Consider the following 10776-nt stretch of genomic DNA (forward strand, 5'->3'; position numbering starts at 1 on the left):
ATTAAATTGTTCTAATCAGAATTTGATTAGAATATAATTAATAAGAATTTTTTAATAACAAAATAAGTAAGTTTTTGTTAGTCACATACCGACAAAATAAATGGTTATATGTATATACCAAAGTATTTTTCTTAATGCGTAAGTTGTAGAAAAACAGAGACTGTATATAAATTCTTTTAACCTTTTCTGATTATATGTACACTTTTTTAACTTTTTCTAAAGATCTTATATATTATTTTACATTTATTATCTTCCAATCCTAAAGAAAAGATTATTATCGTTTCCATGAAACTTCGATACTTTGTAGCGTGAAACTTGATGGAGGGTGCAGTTTTTAGCAATTTTTTCCAAGAAATCAATCTTGATCGTAGCGTATCGTCTGGCATAATCCATAATGCTTTCTCGGGAATTGCGTGGAGCCACCCGATAGTGTCGTCGTTACGCTCACCCTCTCGACGGTACGAGAGGGTTCCAAAGCTTAAATGAGCCGCGCGCTGTCGTGGCATCCGCGGCATTTTCCTCTCTCATCCTTGCCGCGTCTCGTTCTGCACAGCTTGCGGCAGGCCTCTTCAGGGACGACGACAACCTCTACACGAGAACGACGATGACAACGACGACAATACCTCATCGGGATCCTTCCACGAAGAACGGCTTTCGCGCGCTGGCGAATTTCATCGATATCGCACAGGCATTATACGAGTATACCGAGTGGCCGCAAAATGTTGCTGTAAAAGTTATACGACATATTAGTTGCACACGCGAATCCTCACGCGAAGCTAAATTTATTGGATACATAAAATACGATATTCCAGAGATTACTCAACCAAACTCAAATGGTTTCGCTATTGTCGCGAAAATGTGGCGAACGAAATTCTACTGCCCACAGATCACTTTTAAGTCATTAATCTTTAAGATTAATATTTATAAACTATATATGCATTTTCTTATTAAGGTAACATTTTTGTACCAATATGAGAAAACGTAGTACTAAAAAATTCTGAAAAAATTCTCAAAACTCTATGAGAAGAAAATAAACAATTTTTATGACTTGCTATTTTTCTGTAAAGTTGATAGTACTTGAGTAAAAAATTATTGAAAACCAATATTCGGTGATTTTTAGTATTTAATATCTTATTAACTGATGCGAAAATTGCAAAATGGTAGAGGGCTTTTCGACTCAGTGTAGTCCGCCCTATGCAAAAGTTTTATCGTTTCTTATCAAACACCCTGTATATAAAATTCTCTTAAACTTGTATATAAAATAAAGCTCGTAATTTAATAAACCCGATTATGTACTTCTCTGAACTTGACACATATGAAAAACATCACTTCATTTACAATCGCTCGTGTTACTCAATACAAATAATTAATTTCACCCTACATGTTACATGAAACCGTCAAGGATGGCGAATATTTTACGAACGTCCACGTCCCCGCGGTTTCTATTTGCAAAACATGCTCGGCAGTATCAATTAATATCATTAACAATTCCGCGCGATCGTCACGATATCACAGGTGGGTATCCGCTCGCAATCGATCAAAACCGATATGATAATTAAACCCTGCGGCTTCATATTTGACCGTGTCTCACTTCATCTGCCGTAACATAGCGTAAAATACGATCGGAATCGGATTTAAATAAAAATACATCCTAGATCTGCTTGCAGCTCTATCAATTTTACAAAAAAAGTAGATGTAAGATATCATTATTTAATATATTATTAAAATGTAATATATTATTTATTATATTATATCATTTTCTTATTTTATCTTATTTATTATACATATATCAGATAAATTTGAATACGGAAAAAACTGTTTGAAGTATTTAAAAATTTAGCTAGATACAAATTTCTCAAAATAATTTTGTTGAATCATTAAAATAATTATATAATTATAAAAGTTCAAGTACAAAGAACAAAACTGCAAAAAGTTTTGACATTCTAGCAATCAGCTTGAGCATCCTACATTTTGATGGTCCAACAAAATCATTTTTAGATCTATATACTATTAGAGTTACACTATATATATTAGAGTTAAATAACATTTTGTTACTTTTAACTTCCATCTGTGTCAAAATCAATCCATTTTTGTACTCTTAGTTTCAAAAACATCGTCCATAATATATGCATTTAGTAAATAATAAACTAAATTTGAGTAGAAATAGAATACACTTTGTTGAGTTATTCAACCCTACTATTTTAATAAAATTAACGACGCAATAATCTATAGATACAATTAAAAATAACTCAGATTAAGTATGATTTGACATTATGAATTTAACAGCGAACGTGATACCCGTTATGGTTAGCAATTAAAATGATCCCGACGTTCCCCTGACCTCCCGTTGATAGCTACCCTCCGGGGATAACTGGTCGCAACCCTCTCGCGCGTGCGAGCACTCGTTTCTACTGATATATATCGGGTGTGAAGAGTCTCGGAATACTCGAGCGACGTCTTCGTGCTAACCCCTCGGTGCTCGGCGAACCGAGACGACCCCTCTTGTACGACCTTCTATCCCTCCGGCATCGCGCTCTTTTCCTCGCACCCCCGTTCTCGCACCCTGAAATTTATTACACTTTGCTTCTCGCTGCGCTAGACTCTTCTCTCGTGGCACATTTATTCCGAGTGCATTATCATACGTGCGCACGCACGCACGGGTGTGCGTGCACGTGAATGCTTTAATAAATATAAATGTGTGACGCGATGTAAATGATGGAGAGTGCCGTCAAACGATTGGGAAAAGGGATGTTTTCGCCCCGCTGTTGTTTACTGTCGTGTGTTATCGTCTTTAAGAGAGAATTGCCTTGCAAATCAATCGCGATAATTTCATGCGAGTGACGTTGTAATCTAATCCTACATATAAGTTAATAAAGATGTTACCTTCTCGCTTGTTGGCTTATTACTGAAATCTTATTCTAGCAATCGTGAAAGATATAAAAATATATTTACTTTAATTAAATGTAGTGTGAAATATCGAGCCTTAAATTTACTAATCTTGGCGTAGATATTTTTTAACAAATTGCTATGCAAGTAACGCGTTACTTATGACGCCGTTTTCATTACTTTTTCATTTGATTTCCTAAAAATAAGTATATATTAAAAAATAAAAAATATTAATATAAAGAATTGTAGAAGATTTATTCGATATAAGTTCAATATAAAGAAAAGCTTGCTATACAGAGATTAGCTTAGAATTTTTAATTTTAATACTAATTTCACAACATGAATTATTAAATAATTTTTAAATCCAATATCTTACTTTAATGTTAAAGTAATGAAAAAAGTAACGAATCATTAGTTTCTAATTGTAAGTATCTAATGGTAACGATAATGCGTTACTTTTATGAAGTAACGTTTCCAATCCTGCAAATATGATAATATGATATTTTCCCTCTAGCAGACAGATCTGATCGTCAGACGTTGCGTATTAAATTTCAACGCGATCCATTATTTGCGGGTGAATTCAACCTGTTCCTTCTCGGCGCAATAAATTGTCCGTATCCGGAGGCGAAAGGGGAGAATGGCAAGGTTCTGTCTCCCAAAGTGTTTCGGAACGGCTAAGCCACTTCGCGAAGATTCAGAGATCCAAGATCCAGAATACTCCACGCTTATAATTACATCGTTCGACAAAAATTTCTAATACATTAGAAATTTCTAACTACTCTATTCTATTTTACAACTCAAATCTTTAAAATACAATCGAAAACTAAAGATAAAGTTGTAAGAATAAAAATGCAGTTAGTGGTGCGCAAATAATTAACTCTACCTATCTCTAGTCTTTAATTGTTATTTTATATTCAAGAGTCCTTATATTTTAATTTATATAATTTATGAATATAAGCAAGAAGGTAATATCTTTCAAAGTTTAAGATACAAATTGGGAATATATGTAAAAAAAAACCTGCTAAATTTTATTTAAACTAATTTTGTATACAATTCTAATTTTTGATATAGAAATTTCTTTTATCCACAAAGATTTTATTTCCCACAAATAAAGACAATTATATAAGATAACAGAAATATATATCGAAGCAATGCTTCATAAATTAATAAAATTAAAAAATTAAAATACCTATAGTTTACATTTGATTATAATATGTCTAAGATAAAGCGCTTTCAGAAGTTTTGTGCTTATCAAAAATATCAAGAAATGCTTCTAGCGTTTTTCACGTGAAAACTGAAAAAACTTAAGTGAAGATTCACGGAAGTTTTCGACAATTTCGATGTAACGATCGTTTAATGGAACCGTAGGACTCGAAGCTTAACGCAAGAAGGTGGAATACTAACTACTGTTAAATTGGCAGTTTAGTCAGATGCCAGGTTGAGCTCTATATATCGACTACAGACTAACTCGAAGTAATGTTCCCTGACCGAACACAATTGTAGCTTGCCAGTATGACTGCTGGCAATGTGACTCAACGTTGAAACCACATGGACCAATATATGTTCTCGTTTACCCAAAAGTATAGTTTCGTGCAAGGTCGTGTGTTAATAAAAAGAAGGCGACATGGAAAGTTATGCGTCTGATATTAAATCTGCAACGCCAAGTCTTAAAATCGAACTAATTTTTCAAATTAAAAAGAAGCTAAAATTTTCGATATTTATTTGTATCTTTAGAACTTAGTTCTTAGCAAATAGCTAGCTGTTAAATTATCTTGAAAACTACCTAAAATACATGTCAACAATTTTGTTAACATGTTTCGTCCGTCATTAATAGTTAATGCTTTAAGTATTTATTTATATACTGAAATTATTAATATTGAAAGAGCATTATATTTCTGCGAGAATTATTTTTTAAAAGATACGGGAGATCGTTAGAAAGCACGTCACAGGCAACGACACCGCTTTAACTCGTTCGTAACCAAAAATGTCACTCGCTGTATATCGAGGACTAAGAGGGATCAGCGATACACACGATCGCTTTTGATCCCCCGACCAGACGTGTGCACGCGTCATCCCTCGGATGCAGGGGAGGATGCCGGAATGGTACACATCGTTAGCATGCTGATCTCAGGCACACCCACCCTCGACTGCCCGTCGCTCGCTTTTGCACCCGAAAACCTCGCAAATCTCCAATAGCCTCTAGACCACACGTGCGTTAATTCGGCCTTGACTCTGCATCTCCGAAATAATGAATGTTTGTTCCTACTGAAAGCCTTAATATAAAAGTATTTTTTCGCAAATGCTACATTCATAAAATTATTAGTTTAGTATAAAAATATGTAAGCCCCAATATCATAGAATAATTAATAATTATACAGGAAGTTAAAAAAAGGAAATGTAAAGAACATCTTACACTTTTTATATAAATAAATATTACATATGTAAAACATTGTACATTTAATAATTTATGAAATTGACAAAGTTAAGTAATATTAATTGGAAATGCAGTTTCTTTGTAATACCTTGTCCTACGGTACATGTATGTTCTTTTATATTTGTCACAGTCATTTCCTTTAAATTATATAAATAGATTTGTATAAGTTTGATCAAATTTATTTTAAAAAATTTTCAATTAGCAAAATGGACCCACTTTCCTCTCAGAACATGCGGAAACTAACTCGAGTAATGCAGGAATGATTTAAAAAGGAGAAAGAAAAACCTCAACGTATTCGTATCGAGCTGTACCTGCCCGCCGCAGGGATATGCAACCAACCGAACCCCGCGAGAATCGACATGTGCGGAGGATGACGACGAGGAAGAGCAGCGCGCGTGCCACCGCGTAACAAACATCGGATGCACGAGAGGGGGTCCGACAGCACCGTCAGTCGGCGGCGGTGGTCGTTCACGGGGATCTCGGGGGGTCGGGGCAGGCAGCAGGGGGTACGAAAGAGCAGGGGATGGATGGATGGGCGAGTTGTGAGTTATCAGGGGCGGGCAGGCTCGTGCGGCTCTACTACCCCCGCGAAAGGGAGTGCGGGCGGTGAGGAGGGCGCGACGGAAGCGTGGTAGTTCTGGCCTGGTGCTACCCGTATCCACCGAGGGGTGGTGATGGGATGGGGTGATCGATATGCCGTGCCGTCGCCAGTGCCACACACCACGCCACGCGCACGTACATTCCGCTTCAGCGACAATGCAAGGAGGAGATGGTTATCGGGGATGCGATTGTTTCGGATGGGGAACGTGATCAGTAAGGGTGTTGTGTGACTTGGGTGTTTTCATCCCGCATAAAGTATTCTAAAGTATTCGCACTAAGTTATAATCACTTTAGCTTAATCGCGGACTGGAAAAGCCTTAGGGGATTTATTAAAATCCCGTTAGTTTCAAAAGTGATGAGCAAGTACCCAAATTACGCGATAATTAAGGATACGTTATACTGCTCAAATATTCTGGATATAATACAGCCAAATTTCTAACATTCTTTTTCTCTATACAAATGTTAATGTATTATTTAATGCTGTTTCAAGTGTTATACATTGAGAGAAGTGTTTAATATTTATGATATTATTATTTCATGATAAAACAAATATGATTAGAAGCTCCATTTTTATAGTTATTACTGATATAATGTCAGTAATAACAATTATATACTTATAGTTTTATATACAACAAATCTATATAATATATTAATTAAAAACGACTGCAAATTATAATAATTTTCAAGACCAATTATATTACATGTATAATATATATAAATGTTTTATAGAACTATAAATACAATGATTATTACTGACACTGTAGGAGTAATAAAAATAAAGCTCCTAACAATAATTATTTATCATACAATTATAGTCATAAATACTAAACTTTTCTCAGTATAGCTGATGCAATATGCTAAAACATGTGCATTTCTTTTTACGTTTCTTTTTACGATACACAAAAAAAATATAAACATACCCTCTGCTGTTTGCATTAGAATACGCATAAATACGTTCCTTCATCTATGGACTTACCTGAAAAGTAAAGAAATGAAAATTAATTTTCGTCGACATATTCGTACTTTGATGAACATTTATAATTTAATCGCACAGGTTGCTATTGGCATTGTCGACGTGCGTTTATCTCGCATACTGTACATCGCACGGCTGTACAGGGTGAAAAGCATCGGGATAGTGGCGAGAGGGTCGGGGGTGGTTTCGAAGCGATCAGAACTACGGGGCCGCTCCATCCGTCCCTCGGCATCGATGCCACCCTGCCAGCACCCCGGATCGCTCTAGTTCGACACGTAGAGTTGCGCACACATACACATACATATATATATACACGTACATATGTACGCGCACAGATACGCACGCGAGAGCGGACACCTCGCTTCCATTCCGCCGTTTTCTGGGTTAAGTAGAACATCCTGCGGAACGTCGCCGTCGACGTCAACGTCGTCGAGCGACGTGTCCGTACCGTTGCACGATCGTAGGTATATAAGAGTACATATGTACACGCGGTGTCTCGAAAGTTGCGCGTTCTCCGTCCACTGCGGAGCCAATTTTTCACGACTTTCTTCAGCAAAATCGGATCGAGAGAAATCATTGGTTCTGATTGCAATCTATTCGTTTCTACATTTATATCCTTGTTACGAACACTCGAAATATTCCGAGAATCGAGATTACAATGAAAAATATTCGTCACAAAGTGACGTCTGCTTGAAATTGGCGCGAGTATTGACGAGTACGAATGATTATTCGAAAATAAAAAAAAAAAAGATCGTGTCTGATAAAAATTGATACAGTAATAATAAATTATCAGTCGATAATTTCATGATGCGAATTGATCAGATTTTTTACAATGCGCATAAATTCGCACGTTGCTATCGGCGCATCGAAGCTCTTCGTGTATTTCAGAGAGAAAGATAGGAAATTTTTTTTATATACATTTAAATTAGCTTTATTTTATATTATATATATTTAAATTAGCTCCCTCTCTTTCCCTTTCTCCATGTTTCACCTCCCTTCCTTCTCACACATTTTGTATTTCTTTTTTTAATAAGTAACGCTAAAATACTGTTAAAAAATGCACGCATTTTTAGCAATATTTTAGCGTTACTTATTAAAAGAAGAAATATAAAATTTATTATTTTGTACTTCTTCTTTTAATAATAGTGATATTAAAATAACGAATGTATAGAATAATAATTATTCTATATATTCGTTACTTTTTCAATTATTGATGTATTATAGTATACTAATACAGTATAATTCTTTAAATATACACATTTCTTGTATTTACGTGATATACTCACATAAACGGTCTTGTCTTCTAAGTACGGACTTACCTGAAAGCAAGGAAATAAAAATCATTAGTTTCGTCGATATATTCGTATACTTTAATAAGTAAACATTTCTAATCGCGCAGATCATTGATGAGATAGCAGAGCATGCTATCGACATTGCGAGTAATACATTATTCGAGCGATGAAGGATTTGCATACAATTTAGGGTGCAGTCAAAGGGTATGGTCCATTTCACGTTGCAAATGCTTTGAAGTATTCTTTGACTGAGAAATTCATAAAATTCTTTCTTCTGATTCGTCAACGAAGCATTTGCAGCATTAAGTGGATCGCACCCAAAGTCTCACTATAAATGCTTTGAAGCATTTGATTGGCCAATCAGAAGAAAAAAATTTACTAAGTGACCAATCAAAGAATACTTTAGAGCATTTATAGCATTACATTATCCGAACTTTTACAGGATGTTTACTGAAATCTTGTAAAAAAAGTCGTTGAAAATTTATGGATTTTTTAACATTATGATTTAAAATTTCAAGTACCTAAGATTAGATAATATTTTAAACTAACAATATTAAAACATAAATTAAACACAATTCTTTAACGCTCGTATAACTTTCAAACAAATGAATAAATAGTAACCCAGGTAAAATAATAAAATTTTGTATTGTCACATCTAATTATAGCTCGTTTAATTGTTGACCTAGGTTACTATTTATTAATTTGTTTTAAACTAACGTTGTAACTTTGAAATAAATTAGAGTGCAAGTAATGCAACTAACTATATGTTGTAAACTTGTAAATTAATACATCATAGGAATTCCACAAAATTATATCTATTATTTTCTACAATTAGAGCTATAAAATCTAGCAGAACAGTACTAAAAAAATTCACTACAAAATAGTATCAATAAGCTATCTTTTCTGCTTGCTGAATATTATATTGTATCATCCTGATTTTTTATAAAAATTCATGAGACACACAAGAATATACATGAATATACACGGATGTATGTCACATTAATTTCTAACTGATTGTCAACACGTTGCATTAGCAAGACAGAAATAATCAAAGAAAAACATGTTTTCGGAAAGAAACAGAATAAATAGAATTCATGATAAAATCCATGCACGTTCTTGATTTTCAAGGACAAAAAAGAAATCCCTAAAAATTTCAGATCCATGTTTTTTCAAATAATAAATATTTTGTTCTATAATCATATTATCATAAGCACTAATAATAACATTTACCTCAATAATTGCAAACATTTAACAGTCTATTTGCTGTTCGCTTCACTCGACTCCATGCTCAATCATCATCTAAATTCCAAATGAGATTCATCTGGAGTATCTTAAATTCTTCGAGGTCAAATCACCACCGACGTGTTCATACACTACAAACATCGCACAATCAATCGGTTACTTAAACTTCAGATAATAAACACTCCATTTTAGAATCATATGTCTATAACATTGCATTAATAATAAAATATACCTTAATTAATATCCTGTGAACGTCCAACGAGCCTATTTGCTGCTCGCTTGACTCGATTTCTTGCTTGATTGCCTAGATTCTGAATAAAGCTTCATCTGGAGCATCTTGAATTTTTCAGGATCGAATCACCACCGACGAATTTACGTTCGCTTCGACATCGCACGATTCGTTGAGATCAAAAAACGGTTTCTTAAATGAGCGTAACTCGATTAGTCGTACACGTTAATTAGCGCTCCGCGATCGCGTGGAATAATTTTCGGCACTCTCAACAACATAGATCATTCGCGGTGATCATCACGATAATGAAGCTTTTTACGTCGCAAAGATCTTCGCGCGGAAAGTTACTCCGATTTCAGGAAGAAGCGCGTAAAGGAACATGGCAGCGAAATTGGCGCGCGATCTCTCCGTCCCGAACGCCGCGATTGAAACTTGACGACTCGGTTCATCGCGATCTCGATTAGCACTCCGCGATCGTACGAAACTTCACTCGGCGCTCCTAATTACGCAGCCGTCGTCGTCGTCGCGACGAGTTTTTCTCACGTCCGCGTCGCGAAGTCGTTCCGAGAAAATTGCGAATCGCAAGGAACATGGCGGCGTAACTGACGCCGGGCGCCGCGATTACTTCGTCTCGAACTTCGCGAGGCGAGAAGACCGGCTAATCCCAATTACGGATGTCGATTAGCACTCCGCGATGACGCGCGAAACTTTTGGCGTGTCCATCACGCGACACGTCCGCATTTCGCCAGAAACGATGAGGTTTTTGTGAAAGAAGACGCTAAGATCGCGCGCGAGACGAAGTACCGGAGAAAGATCGCGAAGCGACGTGAATGTAGCCGCGAGTCGCGAGACTAATGGCGAGTTCAGTTGGTCGCGCTGCGTATAAAGCCTAATCTACAATGCTCTTTGACTTCTTGCCTTTTCTCTATCACTTTTTACTTCTTGCATTTTTGCCTCTTACCCGTCACTTTGCATGCAACAAATAACGTACTTTATGAATAAATTATTTTAAAAAACTAAAAATTATTAAAAGACATACATTTTTGTCTGGTTTTTAATAAGAATTTGTTTTACACTTTTTTATATCTTTATATATAAATTTTTAATTAATACAAATAAA

Source organism: Trachymyrmex cornetzi, unplaced genomic scaffold (assembly GCF_001594075.2).
Source record: "Trachymyrmex cornetzi isolate Tcor2-1 unplaced genomic scaffold, Tcor1.1 scaffold73, whole genome shotgun sequence".
NCBI classification, from domain to species: domain Eukaryota; kingdom Metazoa; phylum Arthropoda; class Insecta; order Hymenoptera; family Formicidae; genus Trachymyrmex; species Trachymyrmex cornetzi.